This window comes from Xenopus laevis, chromosome 6L (assembly GCF_017654675.1).
Source record: "Xenopus laevis strain J_2021 chromosome 6L, Xenopus_laevis_v10.1, whole genome shotgun sequence".
Taxonomy (NCBI): Eukaryota; Metazoa; Chordata; class Amphibia; order Anura; family Pipidae; genus Xenopus; species Xenopus laevis.
The window spans coordinates 21,079,962-21,099,124 of NC_054381.1; positions in this window are offsets into that span (position 1 = coordinate 21,079,962).

Sequence of the window (19,163 nt, forward strand, 5' to 3'; positions counted from 1 at the left end):
ACTTTTTAAAATCTAGAGTAGTGTTTTTGTGGCTAGTTTGGCTCAAACTATCTATTGAGGTCCAAAGTGTAGCCTATGGCCCCCTTAATTTACTATATGGCTATCATACCACTTTGCTGTATCAACTGCATTGCACTATGCTTGCAAGAGATAAGGGTTCACCCCAAAACCCTTTCTAGTGTTTGGCCTTGGTTTCCAGGAGTTTCTTGGAGAGCAATTTAGCATTCACCCCAAAGCTTGACCTTTACGTTGAGTCCCCCAGTCAACAGTTTGGGACCTTGTGGTCTAAACAGATTTAAGCTGCAGATTTGGGTCCCTTATCTGTCTGTGTATGGGTCCCTCCGCAGGTTTCCCAGATCGACATCTGGCCAAAAATCAGCCGGATGTTGATCAGGCAGGTTTGATTATCCCCTCCAATCGAGGACGACATCAGCTAGTTGACGTGGTCCCTAGGGCCTGATAATTGGTTTAGGTCAATATCACCTGCGTTTGGTGGGCATATCAGGGGAAAGATTTGCTCATTTGGTGACCTTGCCAAAAGAGTGGATTTTATAGTGTATGGCCCTTTCCCATTCTTAAAATTATTATTGGTGCCGATTATGCAATATTTGTAAATACAGGGTCAGTTTTTGAGAAGTCCAGAAAGGGCATATTCCTATTATGAGGAGAAAGAGCACATCTGATGTGTTCATTTATATATGAAGCACTTGCAGCTACAACATTAACTACATACTATAAATAGGTGGGTGATTTGGACAGACAAATACAAGAGTCCTCTGCATTTAACCAATTATCAATATATTAAGTGCATGGAGGCATTTTGTGCCTTGAGCTAAATAATGCCTTCTGATTTAAACAAAACAGGGATTGTTTGTCCATATATTGCAATATATTTAAGCTGGCCAACTACATCAACGTCATCCCTGGTCTTGCCAGTTCTACACTCACTTTCATCTGATTTATTAAAGGGCATGTAAAGGCAAAAAAAATAAAATCCCATTTTTACTTTCTTTAATGAAAAAGAAACCTATCTCCAATATACTTTAATTAAAAAATGTGTACTGTTTTTATAAGAAACCTGACTGTATGCAGTGCAATTCTCCCTTCATTTACTGCTGTGGATAGGAATTGTCAGATGGTCCCTAACTGCTGAGCAGGGAAACAATCATACTTATGAACAGCAGGGGGAGCCCCCGCCTTACTCCCCTTAGTGCTCCACCCCTTGCACTAGAACCACAGGAAAAAAGAGTCCTTAAAGCATTCCAAAAACTCAATTTATAAAAAAAATTTTTTGTTTGTCCCAGCAGCTGTTGGGCTGTCAGTAAATCAGAGCTTGTAGAGATAGAAACAAGGGTATCCATGTGCTCTCTGGACGGTTTTTGTGCTGTTTGTCAATTAAAACTGCCGACTACAGGATTATTTTGCATGGGAAAAAGATGTTCCATACTAGCTCAACAGACTGCGTGCCTGTTATTATTTGATAATAAGCATAACTTATGATGTGCAGTGTATTTCTTTTGGAAACGTCGCCATGCACAAGAGTGCAGAGTTTGGCTCTTAAAGGAAAGCTATACCCCCAAAATGAATACTTAAGCAACAGATAGTTTATATCAAATTGAATGACATATTAAAGAATCTTACCAAACTGGAATATATATTTACATAAATATTGCCCTTTTACATCTCTTGCCTTGAACCACCATTTCGTGACTCTATCTGTGCTGCCTCAGAGATCACCTGACCAGAAATACTACAACTCTAACTGTAACAGGAAGAAGTGGGGAAGCAAAAGGCAGAACTCTGTCTGTTAATTGGCTCATGTGACCTTACATGTGGTTTGTATGTGTGCACAGTGAATCTTACGATCTCAGGGGGCGGCCCTTATTTTTTAAAATGGCAATTTTCTATTTATGATTACGCAATGGCACAGACTACTAAAAAAGTATATTATTATGATAATGGTTTATTTACATGAAGCAGGGTTTTACACATGAGCTGTTTTACTCAGTATCTTTTAATAGAGACCTACATTGTTTGGGGGGTATAGTTTTCCTTTAATAACATTTTTAAGTGAAATAATTGTTTGATTAAGAACGACCTTCCTGCTTTGGAAGTTACTGCCAAGAACATTTGTTCCTTTTCTTTACAAGCAACAGAACACAAAGAGCTGTTAGAATAATTTTTATTTAGCAGATTAAGGCAACGAATGATAGAATACAATAAAATGCTGAGTTATTCAAAGAAAATGCAACACTGACTATGGGAACAGCTAGAGGTCAATGGTCTCTGGTTGAAAATTGTCTGCACGGACCCGTCCTTACTTCATCCAAACACCTTTGTTCTGAATAAACCTTCTTCATCTGACTCTAAGCCATTCACCATATATCTCTCTACTAGTGTGTAGCATCATAAAATTTGCTCTTCATCATACAGTTCCTGTCTTTTACTGTGGTGAAAAAACTATGTGTTTAGAGCCAGGGGGTGCCCCTAAGACCCCAGTGCCCAACTGTCATGTCATGACCTTGCAGCCTGTATAGTTACAACTTTGGTGGGATCTTCTGTAACTATTTCATAAGCACTTGTGGCCATCCAGTTGTATCTGCTTTTATTTTACTGTGACCTGCATATCTTGAAGACCTCTCTTCTGTCTTTGTAGGACCTTAAACACCATCCTACTTCCCTGGTCTAAAGTGGATAAGAAACATATGGGGAATTTCAAGAGTCTTTGAAGCTATAGGGCTTTTTACTGGTTGTGTTTAGGCTTCTAGGCAACTGGGTAGCATCTACAGTAGACAATGCTGGGACATTAAATTGTATGGAGATCCAGGTATGGGATTCGTTATCCAGAAACCTATTATCCAGAACTCTCGAAATTACGACATACTTCATACTAATGTAGTCTTATACAGTATATCTTAGTGCTTATGGAGGAAAGTTCAGTAGGACCACCTTCTTCTGATACCTTCAAATAACAGGGACAGCTGGTCAATGTACTTTGCCACCTGCTCATGGACTGATAGAGTTCCTTTGTACTAAAACTACATATCATGCATTTTGGATTTTACCAAAAGGTAATAAGGTGGTAAAAAGTATGGAAAATCTTAGCTATGAGGAAAGACTGGCCATGTTGGGGTTGTTCACACTGGAGATGATGCACTTAGGGTGTGATATGATAACTATGTATACATATATAAGGGGATCTTATGATAATCTCTCTAATGCTTTATTTACCAGTAGGTCTTTCCAGCTGACATGAGGTCACCCATTTCGATTAGAAGAAAAGAGGTTCTGGCTTAATATATGGAAGGAGTTTGTTACAGTGAGAGCTGTGAAGATGTGGAATTCTCTCCCTAAATCAGTGGTACAGGCTGATACATTAGATAGCTTTAAGAAGGGGTTGGATGGTGTTTAGCAAGTGAGGGAATACAGGGTTATGGGAGATAGCTTATAGTACAAGTTGATCCAGGGACTGGTCCCATTGCCTATTTGGAGTCAGGAAGGAATTTTTTTGGGGGGTTGGGGGTTTTTGCTTTCCTCTGGATCAACTAGCAGTTAGGCAGGTTAAAAAAAGTTAAGAGGTTGAACTTAATGGATGTGTGTCTTTTTTCAACCTAACTTACTATGTTTCTATGGGTTGAAAATGCAATGGGGCCAACAATGAAGAAGAAGAAATATCTGTAATAAGAAAGGGGCCCATTCACAATGCAAAAGCAATATATACTGTATGTAAGGGGATGGGATTAAGAAACTAGTCGTTATTAAGGATATACAATAGGTATGATATGAAGAGGACCTTGCCCATTTTTGTACCAGGGTCCATGGACCCTCTAGACACACACGTGTTTATGTTCTAAATGTGTTTGTATTAGTAAATTACTGGAAAAAATACCAGTGAATGTAGTGGTATTGCAGGAAATGTAGGTTTATCTGTCCTAGACTGAGCTGAGCTGATATGACAGTAAATCAGCTGCCTTTGGTTGAATACAGATAATAGTGATGCTGGGCTGAAAAGTGCCAACAAAATGCAAAGAGAATCCCTTTAAGTCTTGAACATTTCAGAAAAGGTGTCTGTGATGCACGGCTTTCAGATCCAGCCATATCTGTAGAAATGCAGCCTTGGAAAAAGTCAAACTGCTTCAGTCGTATTAATTTGTTTTAAGACATCATTTTGTAAACCTTGTCTAGCAGATAAATAAGCTCACAGCTGCTGGTTCTGTTCTTCCTAAGATAAGTGCTGATTCTTGCATAACCGCTTACGTTCCCCTGTATGATGCAAATCTTTTATACATTGTGCCAATGGCAGTATACTGAAAGGCAAAACACTGTAGAGAAAAGTCAAATAACTCAGGACAGTCTCGCCAGCCAGCAGGACCTCTTGGTACTCTCTTATGACAATCACTGGGTGCAGATTGAACAGGATTCCAATTAACAGAGTGTTTCCTGAACTTACCAAAGGTTCTGCAATACTTATCCACAGAGCTAAGCAAAAGTTTCCATTTCCGGTGCTTATTATCAGTCATACCAACATGATGCATGGATGTACAATGAGCCTATGGCTAATGTTCTACCTGGTCCTTTCTCCACTCAATGGAAAAAAGACCCAATACAACATGAATCCACCAAGATTGCAGGCTGAAAACAATTGAATGTATTTTGCAGACCAGAAACTGCTTCAGTGCAAAAGTTTTTGACTAGCACATATACAAAAGTAGAGTTAAAGGATGCAAGTGGTTTGGATGGAGCTCTAGGGAAAGGGTTGAGCTTAGGAAAGGTTATGGTGGTGGCATATTTTATGGTGTTAGCATTAGGTCAGTGTTCTCTGACTAGTGGCTCGTGATCAACATGTTACTCACCGACCCCTTGCATGCTGCTCCTAGAGGCCTCAAAGCAGGTGCTTATTTTTAAGTTATTGGCTTGGAGGCAAGTTTTGCAAGTTTCAGTGACCCAGAACAATTTTTATGCTTGTGTTGCTTCCCGACTCTTTCTACATTTGAATGTGGCTCACAGGTAAAAAAGGTTGGGGACCCCCGGATTAGGTGGTGAACGGTTGGATTTCAGTGGTGATTGAACAAATTTGCCACGGATAATGAAATATGTTAGAGCAGATTAAAGTGGGGGGTTAAGGTATTTCTGTGGGGTGTGATGACAGATTAGGCAAGTCTAATATCCTACAGGTAATTTTCTTCACCTGTGAACACCTGTCTCGTGCTGTCTACTATTATTGTGAATGGCAACTGCCTGTCAATTCTCGTACAAACAGATTTTTACCCCAAAACACAGAATTTTGTGGCAAAATCCACCTATGCACTTCTGGTACAGAAAATGCCGGTTATACCTTTAGCCATAAGTCATTTCTATATGTTGTTCTAGGTGTGATGAGATGTGTCTTAGGCTGGTTTATACAGTTATGGGACCTGTTATCCGGAATGGTCTGGACCTGGGGTTTTCTGGATAATGGATCCCATACCTGTATATAGAGAACTGGTGATTACTATGCAAAGCTCAAAACACTTAAAACTAGAAATTCCCTATGGTGACATATAAGAATACAATGAAACCTCAATTTTGCATTCCCTGATTTAAGTTTTCCCTCATTTTACATTGTTTTACATACAATACGTTTCCCTGTTTTCACATTTTCCTGAATTTTTACACTATTTTTTTCTGGTCCCCTGAAAATCGTAAAATGGGGGTTCTACTGTATACTTTTTTTTTAACTTCAAATAACTATTTTGTATCTTTTCAGTGCCTTCCACATAAATGTGATTAACTGAGAGCCCTCCACATCAGGATCTTAGAAATTGTGCTACACGAAAGCTTCTGGGAAAAGAAGTGGCTAGTAGTGATGGGTGAATAAATTCGACAGACGCAAGTTTGCGATGAATTACTGCGTTTCGCCATGGGCGAATACGTTTGTGAAAGTGCGACAAAAATTTGCCTGAGAAAAATTTGGGCATGTGTCAGAATAGTCGCGTGCATAAAAATTGTTGCGCGTCAAAATTATTCGAACACCCATTGACTTTAATGCATTTGGACAAAATAGACGCGCTGTACAAGCCGGACGGGATTTATAGTGGATGGCAGATATGTATCCCCGGTTTTTAGGTTCTGAGCCATCCATTTAAGAATGTTCCCTTTAAGAAACACCAGAGGGTTAAGCAGCCAGAAGGTGGGCTGGACAGCCAAGGGGTGTTTAAGGGAATCAGCAGCAGGTGTGCAAGGTGTGAGAGAAGGAGCTGCACAGGAGGGCTGGGCTGTTGGGTTGGAATGGCTGTATTTTCAGAGACCTGTGGGGCCTGATAGCCAGGTGGATATTTTCCTGGTGTTTTCCCCACAGACCAAGGCTGGATAGTACCTTGGGGGTACTGGAAACTTAAAAACGCTGAAGTAAGCTATTTTGTTTATTGCTGGACTTTGTGTTGCTGAATGAAGCTGTTTTCTTTCTGTTACATTTTGACTGCTGCTGGAAGCTCTTTGTTTTCAAAATAAACGGACTGTTTTTCTTTTCACCTTGGAGTGGCCTGCATTTATGCTAACAATCCCGCTGTGATCCCCCCAAACTTCACAACTGGTGCTCGGATGCGGGCAGGCACTACCAAAGAAAAAAAAAAGGAAACGTTTTTTTTTTTTCTGAAAACTGACATTTAAAGAGACAGTATCCTATTTTTGCTAAAGATGGAGGAACTGTTGCAGCAAATGTCTCGCGCTACAGTGCAGCTTCAGCAGAGCATGGTCGTGCAGCAACAGGCTACAGAGGTGCAGCAACAGGCTACAGAGGTGCAGCAGCAGGCTATAGAGGCCCAGCAAAAGAGCCTGGAGGCTCAAGTATTGGCTTTGCGAGAGTCTGTAAATTTACAAGTAACTGCCTTACACGAAGCTATCATTAACCACCAGCACTCCACAGATGCTCAATTATTGGCGTTGCGAGAGTCTGCAACTTCACAGGCAACTGCCTTACAAGAGGCTACAATTAATCAAGCCAAGGTGTTGGCTGAGGCTGTCCAGCAGTTTGCTCCTGGACGGGAGTCCATTGTCATGGCCCAGGGGAACCCGGTAACCACCCGGGCAAGTCATTTTCTCCAAAAGCTGAGTCCCACGGATGATGTGGAGGCCTTTCTTACCACCTTTGAGAGGACTGCAGAGCGAGAAGGGTGGCCCCGAGATAAATGGGCCGGCCTAATAGCTCCATTTCTGTCTGGCGATCCACAAAAGGCGTATTACGATCTTAACCCAGATGACGCCATGAATTATGATCGGCTAAAAGCAGAGATCCTGGCCCGCCTAGGGGTAACCACTGCAGTAAGAGCTCAGAGGGTACACAAGTGGAAGTATCAAACTAAACTACCGCCTAGATCACAGATGCATGACCTTATCCATTTGGTTACCAAGTGGCTGCAACCCGAGGATCTGAATGGACCCCAAATTGTGGAGCGGGTTGTGACAGATCGTTATCTTCGGTCCCTCCCTGTTGACCTGCAGCGTTGGGTGAGTCATGGGGACCCCAAAACTGCGGATCAGCTGGTCGAAATGGTTGAGAGGTACACGGCTACCGAGGAACTACTTGCTCCCACCGGTCATCGACCGTTCACCAGCTCACGTCCAGAGAAATCTACGCCAGCCCGGAAAAGTTCCCCGCAGAGTCCTGGGCTCAGTGTGAAAGAAAGTGGAGACGTTTCACCCCCTGCCCGACAAGGGGTACCCACAGATACCTCTTCACCCTGGAAGGGGGGGAATGTGCAATGTTGGAGGTGTCAAACCTGGGGCCACACTAGAGCACAATGCCCATTGAAGGATGAGCCCATGGAGTGTGGGGCTCTCCAGCAACTGTCCTGTTATGCCCACAAAGTTTGCACTGCATGCCCTGACTCAGTTGAGGGGCAGTTTGAGTGCACTGTCTACATTAATCAGGTTCCAGTCAAGGCTCTCTTGGATTCGGGGAGCATGGTGACCCTGGTATTGGACAGTGTTATTGGCAAATTTGAACCAGTGTCCAAGTCACTCCGGGTAATTTGCATTCACGGAGATACCCGGTCTTACCCGCTAGTCCCAGTGACCATCACTGTTGATGGGGAATCCGTGGTGCATGAGGTGGCAGTGGTGAGTAAACTGCTACACCCCGTTATTGTGGGGCGTGACTTTCCAAAGTTCTGGGAATTATGGGACAGTATGGAGAAGAAAACCACTGACTTGAGGGTGGGTTCCCAAAACCCAAGGGGTTCTGAAAATGATATAATGCATGAATGTAAAAATGATATTGTGTCACAGCCCCAAACTCTGGAAAAGGGTAATAAGGTAATTGAGGATCCTGGCCAGAGGCCCGAGCCGTCCTCTGAGGGGGGGATTTCTTCCCATTACAGGTAATGCTTGGGGAGGATGATGAGGATGATTCATTAAGCCCCGTATCTCCTGATATAGATGTGTCAAGGGGAGCCTTTAGCACTGCCCAGATGCAGGATCCTACCTTGGTTAATGCCCGAGAACAAGTGGTTGTGATAAATGGGGTTTCCCAAGAACCAGGTGCAGAGAAGCGTTGGCCGCACTTCGCTGTAAATGGCGATCTACTCTATAGAGTCACCAAGGTCCGTGAGGAGGTGGTGGAACAACTGTTAGTTCCAAAGCCATACAGACGAATGGTACTTGACCTGGCGCATGATGATGCACTGGGTGGACACTTGGGGGCAGAGAAGACCGAAGCAAGAATCACAGACCGTTTTTTCTGGCCAGGTTTAAAATCCGAGGTAAAAACTTACTGTGCATCCTGTCCCACCTGCCAGTTAACGGCTCCGGCTTCTCATTTTCGCAGCCCCTTGGTGCCTTTACCCATTATTGAAGTACCATTCGAACGTATAGCAATGGACTTGGTAGGCCCCCTGGTAAAATCTTCCCGAGGGCATCAGTATATCTTGGTAATCCTTGATTATGCCACCCGATACCCGGAAGCTATTCCCTTAAGGAATGCCACATCTAAAGCCATTGCCCATGAGCTGTTTCTGATGTTTTCAAGGACAGGGTTTCCCAAGGAGATACTTACTGACCAGGGTACCCCATTTATGTCAAAGGTGATGTCAGGTGTGTGCAAATTGTTCCAGATAAAGCAGTTACGTACGTCTGTCTACCATCCTCAGACAGATGGCTTAGTGGAACGGTTTAATAAGACCTTAAAAACCATGCTTAAGCGAGTGGTACAAAAAGATGGTAAGGATTGGGATTGTCTGTTACCTGCTCTTTTATTCGCAATTCGGGAGGTGCCTCAGGCATCCACAGGGTTCTCTCCCTTTGAGTTAGTGTACGGGCGCAGGCCAAGGGGACTGCTTGATATTGTAAAGGAGGCTTGGGAGAGTGAAGCTACACCCCACAAAAGTGTTTTGGAGTATATCTCTAAAATGAGGGAAAGGATCGCTGGAGTGATGCCACTGGTTAAGGAACACTTGCAAAGTGCCCAAGAAGCTCAGCGCCGGGTATACAACCGGTCCGCTAAGGTGAGGCAATTTCAGGTGGGAGATAGAGTAGCAGTGTTAATCCCCACTGTAGAGAGCAAATTCTTGGCCAGATGGCAGGGCCCATTTGAAATTGTAGAAAAAGTGAGTGAGGTAAACTATAAGGTTCACCAACCTGGTAAGAGAAAGCCCTACCAAATCTATCACATCAATTTGTTAAAGCATTGGAAGGATAGAGAACCAGTTTCAGCACTGGCTAGTGGGAAACTTGAGTCTCAGGTTGGTGCTGACAATGTCCTGGTAGCTACAGCATTGTCAAAAGCCCAGACCCAGCAAGTTAGGGAGTTTCTGCAGAGAAACAAAGATATTTTCTCTGATTTGCCTGGGATCGCTAATGTCATAGAGCATGACGTAATTACAGAGCCGGGAGTAAAGGTGTGTCTCAAACCTTACCGCATTCCAGAAGCTCGCCGGAAGGCTGTCTCAGAGGAGGTAAAAAAAATGCTGGAGTTAGGGGTTATTGAAGAATCACAGAGTGAATGGTCAAGCCCCATTGTGTTGGTACCCAAGCCCAACGGTACTCTGCGATTCTGCAATGATTTCAGAAAACTCAATGAAATTTCCAAATTTGATGCCTATCCTATGCCCCGGGTAGATGAACTTATTGAGAGGTTAGGTCCTGCCCGTTATATTACCACTTTAGACCTCACCAAGGGGTACTGGCAAATACCCCTAACCCAGACGGCAAAAGAGAAAACAGCATTCTCCACTCCAGATGGCCATTTTCAATATAAAAGAATGCCCTTTGGTTTACAAACTGCCCCAGCTACGTTTCAAAGGGCAATGGACAAGCTTTTGAGGTCCCATCAGAGGTACACATCCGTTTACCTGGATGACATTGTCATCTTTAGTAGGGACTGGGAGTCCCATTTACCTAAAGTCCAGGCAGTTCTTGACTCCCTGAGAAATGGTGGGTTCACAGTGAATCCTGAAAAGTGTGCCATAGGGATGGAAGAGGCAAGATACCTTGGGTACATTGTAGGTAGAGGGCTAGTAAAACCCCAGCTAAATAAGGTAGATGCTGTCCAGAACTGGCCCCGCCCTAAAACAAAGAAACAGGTACGAGCATTCCTGGGAATGATTGGGTACTACCGTAGGTTTGTCCCCAACTTTGCCACAGTAGCAACCCCATTGACTGACCTGACCAAAGGTCGAAAGTCAGTCATAGTTGAGTGGAACATGGATGCTGAAAAGGCATTCCTCGAACTCAAGTCCGCTCTTTGTCAGCACCCCATTTTGGTGGCACCAGATTTCTCAAAGGAATTTATTGTTCAGACGGATGCTTCAGACGTAGGTCTGGGAGCTGTCCTATCACAGGTCATTAATGGGGAAGAGCATCCCGTAGTGTTTCTCAGTAGAAAGCTGACTGCAGCGGAGAAAAACTATGCAATAGTTGAGCGAGAATGCCTAGCCATTAAATGGGCCTTGGACTCCCTCCGTTATTACCTTTTAGGTAGGAGATTCCGTCTGATCTCTGATCATGCCCCACTCACCTGGATGAAACAGAAGAAAGGGGCAAACGCCAGGGTAACCCGATGGTTCCTGGCACTCCAGGAGTTCAAATATACTGTAGAGCACAGACCCGGGAAACAGCATATGAATGCGGATGCTCTGTCCCGAGTCCATTGTCTAGGCTCTACTAGTGCCTCCACCTCCCCTGGGTTGAGGCAGAGGGGGGGATATGTACAAGCCGGACGGGATTTATAGTGGATGGCAGATATGTATCCCCGGTTTTTAGGTTCTGAGCCATCCATTTAAGAATGTTCCCTTTAAGAAACACCAGAGGGTTAAGCAGCCAGAAGGTGGGCTGGACAGCCAAGGGGTGTTTAAGGGAATCAGCAGCAGGTGTGCAAGGTGTGAGAGAAGGAGCTGCACAGGAGGGCTGGGCTGTTGGGTTGGAATGGCTGTATTTTCAGAGACCTGTGGGGCCTGATAGCCAGGTGGATATTTTCCTGGTGTTTTCCCCACAGACCAAGGCTGGATAGTACCTTGGGGGTACTGGAAACTTAAAAACGCTGAAGTAAGCTATTTTGTTTATTGCTGGACTTTGTGTTGCTGAATGAAGCTGTTTTCTTTCTGTTACATTTTGACTGCTGCTGGAAGCTCTTTGTTTTCAAAATAAACGGACTGTTTTTCTTTTCACCTTGGAGTGGCCTGCATTTATGCTAACAATCCCGCTGTGATCCCCCCAAACTTCACAGCGCATATAAAAATTGTCACGGGCATCGTAATGAATGCGTGTCAAAATAATTTTGACACCCATTGAGTTCAATGTGTTTCGCAAATTTTTCGCCGTTTCGTGAATATTTCGCCGTTTTGCGAATTTCATGGGAAATTTGCTTAAACAGGACAAATTCGCCCATCACTAGTGGCTAGTCTTCTTTATATTACTTTCCCTGGAGAATATTGAGCATACAGTTCCCAACTGCACGAACATATCCTTTGCTATAAGTGGAATCGTTTTTAATGTTGATCAGCCCAAGTAATATGCTTTCCTTTTGCTTGATCGTTTAGCTTAACTACATGATGAATTCTGGGAACTTCGGTTCATCTATATCTGTTGTTCCATAGCTGTGACTGGTATAGGAACAGAGATTATTCCCTGAATATAATTGTATTAGTGTAATGCATGCAGATGGCAATGTCTTGTGAAAGGTACAGCTGTCGTTTTATTCTCCGAGGGGATGAAACTGTTCTCTTTCCACTTATATTCAGCAAAAAGGTCTCACCAAAAGCAAGGTGATTTTTGAGTTCTGCTTAAAGTCATCACATTTGCATAAAATTAGGTCTTCTTTGAAAAAAAAAAAATCTTCAAACGCCTGTGCATTGAAATGTAAATTCCCACTGCGTTATTTTCCAGAGTGCTCTGTCCATTAGCACTAGAAATGGTTGGATCTGGGAGTTCCAAGGCACCAAAAAGAATTATTCATCTCGTTTACCTTTGTTATTTACCTCGTGTAATGGATGTGCCTTTGTGACGGTTGATGGAGGAGAGAAGATAATTGCATTAATGCTAGCAGTCGGATGCCAACAGATACAGCGCTGAAAGATATTCGATTTTCAAATGTGCCTTGAATACTTTAATTATTAGAATGCATTAACTTTCTAAAACTTTTGTATACCGGCTACCAGAAAATCTGGGAGACAATTCATTGCTTTGGTAGCTGACTGAAGAAAATTAGATTAGTAGGTCTGCGAGGCTAGTGATATCAGAAGTCTTAAGGTGGCTAAACATGGGCAGAATGAGTAGATCTTGCACCAATATGCCCACCTTGAGTGAGCGGTATCAGGCTTATCCAATTATGGGTACTAGGATCCAACACTTGAATCACATGGCCAGGAATTCAGGTGGTGGGATCAAGGATACCTCAACAAACTGATATGGTCCTCGATGGGAATTTTAAGCCTACCCGATCAACATCTGGACAATTTTCACCACGTATAGCCAACTTTAAGCAGGCCACAGGTGCGGATATGTTATTTTATAAAAAGGAAAATCTACCATTCAGTATAAAGAATGATAAATCATTACCATGAAGACTAATATCTGAAAATATGATCATTGGTTAGCAGACCACAGGCTGGGCAACAGACTGGCCACTCAAATGGGAACAGCCAATAGCATCATCCTTTGTCACTATCATTATCATCAGATTGACTTCACCAACAATATGACCAAAAACGTGTGGACGCCTGTCTATCGAACAGCTTATTCCAAAACCAGGGTAATTAATGTGAAGTTGTCACTTTTGCAACACTCCTGCTAAGATTTGCTTCCATTCATATGTAAGAAGTGGGCACTAATGTTGGTTATCATGTTACTAACCGGCAGATACAGGACAGGGCTTTCCCCAAACTGTTAGCTCAAAGAAGGAAGCATAGAATTATCCCAGAAGATATCCTGATGGCTGGAGCATGTGCAGTGGCCCATAAACATGGCTTGGCTTCCAGTCTACAAATACTGTATATGAGACATTTCTTCTCTGAATTTTCCATGTCCTGCTCTTCTCCACCAAAATCTTACATAAGCACTAATGCTTGTCAGACAACATAACCTATCTTACATGAAAGATTTTAACTTCCTCACCATTTTGTGATAGTTTGTGTTGTCTCACATTGCCTCCTGGTGCCCCACAAACTATAGCTTATTAATATCTTACGATTACGGTAATAAAAGGCACAACAATTTGCACTTGTAATCCATAAAGACCAAAGTTTTGCTCAATGAATGCCCAGTAAATGGTTGCTGCTGATTGGTTGATATGGGTTACTAGACCTATTGTATAATTGATTACCCCCAAAGACTCCACTCAATAAATTGTCCTTGGAAAAGAGAATAGCTCAAAATCAAGTAGATGCCTCTTATGTTTCTTTTGAAATACTGTACTTTAATTTGCTCTGTGTTGTTGTTCTTTGTCCATATAGAGTTATAAGCGATGCCCCTATTGACACGCAATGAGTTGGATTGAGTGCTTTGGATGCCTTTCTGCATGGCTGCAGTTAATCGCTACGCCGAAGAACAGAAAGTATCTCTTACAGTACATTAAACAAAAGGGCCTGGGTGTATGGAATTAGCTTTTTGCGGTTTGATTATAAATCCCATTCCTTTATTCAGCAAAATGGACCTAAAGTTTGCAAATATAGATGATGTGCTTCAACCCGAGGAACACCAAGAACTCTGAAAACTAATGGGAGAGGATAATGCAGCATAATTGGTTTGCTTTTATATAAACTGCTTGAGTTGCACCCTTGTAGGAGCAGCCCTGCTCCAGACAGAAAGAAAAAGAAAAACATATTATATATATTATATAAAGGAAATATCTCTTGAACATAATTCATATTTCCTTTAACCACCTCCATAACGTAGACTGTAGTTCTGGTTGTCAAGTACCTGACTGCCAATCACTGATTCTACATTTCTGGCTTCTTTGCCAGTGATTTAATAGTGGTCATTGGTGACATTGGTAGAGGTTAATGGACTGCACAAGCCAATATTAAGGCAATATTACCTTTCTGAGTGCTTGACTAGCTTTAATATGGATAATCCCATGGTACACCACACACTTACTCACACATGCACACAACATTTCTGAACTCTGTATTTGCAATTCTTTAACTTAAAGGCACAGTATCACTTTCCCACTCTACTGATTTTACTGCATGCAATTTAAAGTCATTTGGATTACGCAAGAGTTCCGTTTCACAACTTTAAAAATGCCATTGCTACAAAGGCATTAGATATCAATGAAACCAGTCCAGTTCAAATTCATTCACAAACCTCAATATTAAAGACAATAGGGATCATTTATTCTGCCCCCGGGCAGAAGTGCACTGCTAGATCATGCTCCTTAGGGTTAGGCCAAATGTTAGGCACCCCCAAGTGATTGTATTGACTTACCCGAAACCCCGGGCCGGTGCTCCTATCTGCAGAAAACTGCATCGGCCTGGGGTTATACCAGCGAGCACCACGGAGCAATCCTCGTCCATCTTCTACTGTCTTCAAATTTCCCGGGGCAGATGCATGCGCAATTGAACGTAATAGTGGACTTTTTTGTTAAAGGTTTGGCTTCTCGTTCTACTGCGCATGCGCAGCTGCTCGAAGAAAGAGGAAGACGAAAGTGAAGCGCTTTGTGGTGCTCATTGGTAAACTCCGGGCCGGTGCAGATTCCTGCTGATAGGAGCAGCGGCCCAGGGTTTCAGGTAAGTCAATACAATCACTTGGGGGTGCTGAGCATTTGGCACCCCCAAGTGCACAAAGCCTTTCCTTCGAATTCCTGCGAATTTCGTGGCGAAACGGGACAAATTCGCCCATCACTAATCAGCAGTGGTCATGGTCAAAAGCCTCGGGTAGCTCAATAAGGAAATGCTATGGTTAAGCAACATAGGGACAAGCGTTTAAACCCAACAGCTCTTGGCACATAAATACAATTCTGCCAACTATTCATTGTGCCAATTTCTCAAGTGGAAAAGGTATAAATATGTCACTTTGTGCATTCATTGCCTTTTAAATCATAAAAAACTCACTGCCTCCATTAGACCTTTAATGCCCGAGTCGTGTGTATGGTTGGAGATGAGGAGACCAATAAAAGCCTTAGATATCTTCTCGCCGATTAGACAGAATGGAATTTTTTATCGTGCTCCTTTATTGGCAAAATGTAAATGTTGACTTGTCACATAGATTTATAATTCCTTTGTTTCTGTCAGAATAGCTGACAATTCAGCTCTTCATGTTAGTTGAGAAAATGAACGATCTTTCCGAAAACCAATGGTCACTGGAAAGATAGTAATTGTAACGTGTATGACCACCTTTAGGTTACTGACTCGCTTTACAAACCCACAGCACTCAAGCAAAAATACAAAACAAACCACATTTTTTAATCAAAATAAAGAGTCTCAGACTATAAAATTATATATTGCTCTTCATGTTAAACAAAGAATACAACATAATGGTGAATTGTAGGTATGTTTGACTTACCCTTTAAAACACATCCAGCGTAATGTGTCGGAAATGTATCAGTCCTACAATTTATTTTGTGAACTTGGCTATAAAGCCTTTACTTAAGGGAGGGAAAAATCCATTAAGTCAATAGCCCCTGGAAAGAAACCGGTCGAAGAGAAAAAAAAAACAATAAATGCATTTAATGCAGCAAGTTATTTTTTGACCCTAATTTGAATCCCTTGCTAGACCTCCGAAAACTGTAATTAAACCTGCAGGACAATAGAAGTGAACCTATTGATTCAGCCAAATGCTCAAAACGTGTTTTTGTCATATATACAGGGAGATATCAACACACTAATAATGTTTACATAAAACAGATACATCCAGAATTGTTTTATTGTCTGACATTATGGCTTTAATACAGGCATGAGATCCGTTATCTGCAAACCCATTACCCAGAAAGCTCCGAATTATGGAAAGGCCATCTCCCATAGACTCCGTTTTATCCAAATAATCCACATTTTAAAAAATGATTTCATTTTTCTCTGTAATAATAAAACAGTACCTAATTCAGTTGTATTGCTCACCTCTGGATCCCCTTATTATGCTGGTGTAATGTGCAGTACTAGTTGCCCTCCATGTTTTTCTATATTCTTTATATTTATGCTGCCTGCCCAGAACCAACTGCTACATACTGGACTTCCTTGGTTCCCTGTGGCTGACAATCTCTGACCTTGAATGGTATACATCAGGGATACCCAACCACTGTGCCGCTGACCAATGGTGGGCCATGGGTTGTGCCAAACTGTGCCAAACTGTGCCGCCTCTGGTACCAGCTGGAGTATATAATAGTTGCAAAAACAATGAAAAATTACCTGCAATCCCAACTCCCTGATGCACCTTTGCCATGACAACAATTGTGCAAAGCCCAGGAAGCTTTCTACTGATCGCAATAAGGACCAAAATACAGTTCGGACCATTTTTTTGGTAAGCCAGAAATGCACCCATGCATCTACAGTACATCCCCCCCCAGGTCCTCATAAAAATTGTCTTGCTTGTAACTGGTCTGTAGTGCAAAAAAAAAAAGGTTTGGCACCACTGGAATACACTGGCTGGGGGAGAAAGGGCAGTGGGGCGGGAATTCTTTTCAATGTTTATCCCCAAAGAAGCCTCTACTAGAATCTAGCTGGCTGAGCTCCCTATTCACAGCAATGTCAACACAAAAAAAGAATGGAATGCTCTGTGCAATTGGTTTTAGATATGGTCATAATGGTTTTAGGGAAATTTTTTTGAAACTTCGGTCTCCCTACTTTGACATTCTGCAGTCTGAGGATAAAGTTATTATTAAAAAGTTTATGTACAATTCTGATGAAGACTCTTTTTACTCGTCCATTGATGTTCCAAAATAAATAGATGATTTGATAATTGTGTCCATTAATATAGCAAATGTTTTTATTTGCTTGGTTAGTAGAGAGGAAGATTTTATTTATTTTTATTCTGTATTCATTTATTTTTTCCTTGATGAATTTTTGTTCAAGTTGGCATTTGTTGCTTTATTATCATTGGATTGAAATGAAATGTAATAATAATTGTTTTCTTTTATTATGTAAACCGATGGGCTTTATTGTAAGTCAATATTTTGTGGATTTTTTTACTGTTTAATTTTTAGATACCAATAAACATAACTGGAAAAGAAAGGAATGGTCTGTGATTTTTTTCCGTTGATACATCCATTCACTAAGATAAAAAGGTCTTCAGTGGTGCCAGCAGCCAACAGATGCCCTTGCAATTTCCTGTTATGCATTTATTTAGCTCATTGACTGGGCGGGTATGTGGGTCCCTGTGAGTGTATGTGCATTGCCGTCATGTGAATAAATACATTAAGGGGCTGATTCACTAAGGGTCGAATATCGAGGGTTAATTAACCCTCGATATTCGTCTGGGAATTGAAATCCTTCGACTTCGAAGGATTTAGCGCAGATAGTACGATCAAACGATCAAAGGATTATTCCTTCGATCGAATGATAAAATCCTTCGAATCGAACGATTCGAAGGATTTAAATCCAACGAACGAAGGAATATCCTTCGATCATAAAAAGTTAGCCAAGCCTATGGGGACCTTGCCCATAGGCTAACATTGACTTCGGTAGCTTTTAGATGGCAACTAGGGGGTCGAAGTTTTCTTTAAAGAGACAGTACTTCGACTAGAATGGTCGAATAGTCGAGCGATTTTTACTTCGAATCCTTCGATAGTCGTAGTCGAAGGTCGTAGTAGCCCATTCGATGGTCGAAGTAGCCCAAAAAAACTTCGAAATTCGAAGTTTTTTTACTTCGAATCCTTCACTCGAAGTTAGTGAATCGGCCCCACAGTCTAAATGAAATGGTCTTTTTTAAAAAAAAAAAAATCAATCCTTTTTCTCTGTACTAATATTTCTGATGCCAGTTCTCACTGAATCCAATTGGATCCATGCCCAACCCAAACACATAGTTTATTTCTAATCTACTTGTTTCCTGTTTTATTTTTCCCTGAATAACTGGGGATTCCGCTGGGAATAAGTCTGCTACAATAAGGATTTTATTTGCTAACACTGTGCCTGTTCCGCTAGTGACCTGTTTTTAATTTGGCGCAGGTTCAATGAATCTCTATTGATTTTCTCTGTGTCTCATTCCAGTGATAATGATGTGGGCATCCACTGTACTAGTCAGGTTGACTCCAGGCCAATACATTGTCTTTAAGCTATTAGGCACTAAGGAAGAGAGATTTTTTTTTTTTTTTTAAAAATGAAGTATTCAGTATTTCATAATTGTAGTCTGCTAGCAAACACAACTTGGATTAAAAGTATTCCAGAAGGGGAATATATGAGACTCCCATAAAATTGATAGATTTTCAGACCAAAGCAGAAGAACTTGCTAATAAATTTCTTGATAGAAGTTATAATCCTGAATGACTACGAGACCCAGTTACACAGCTATCTATTATGGAAGGCACAACATTTATTAGAAATGATAATAAAAAATAGGAAGTTCGCGCATTTGGGCAACAGACATTCATTGCTTGATTCGCTGCCTCTACTTCATGATATACTGAAGATGCCAGTTCATTAGGGGTGGCTTTGGGCAATAGAATCAAGATTTTTGAAAGGAAGAAACAATACTTTCCAACTGGAAGGCATTTGGTTTTAGTTCCGTCATGTTCCTGAAATTTGATTTAGGTTCTTATTTGTATA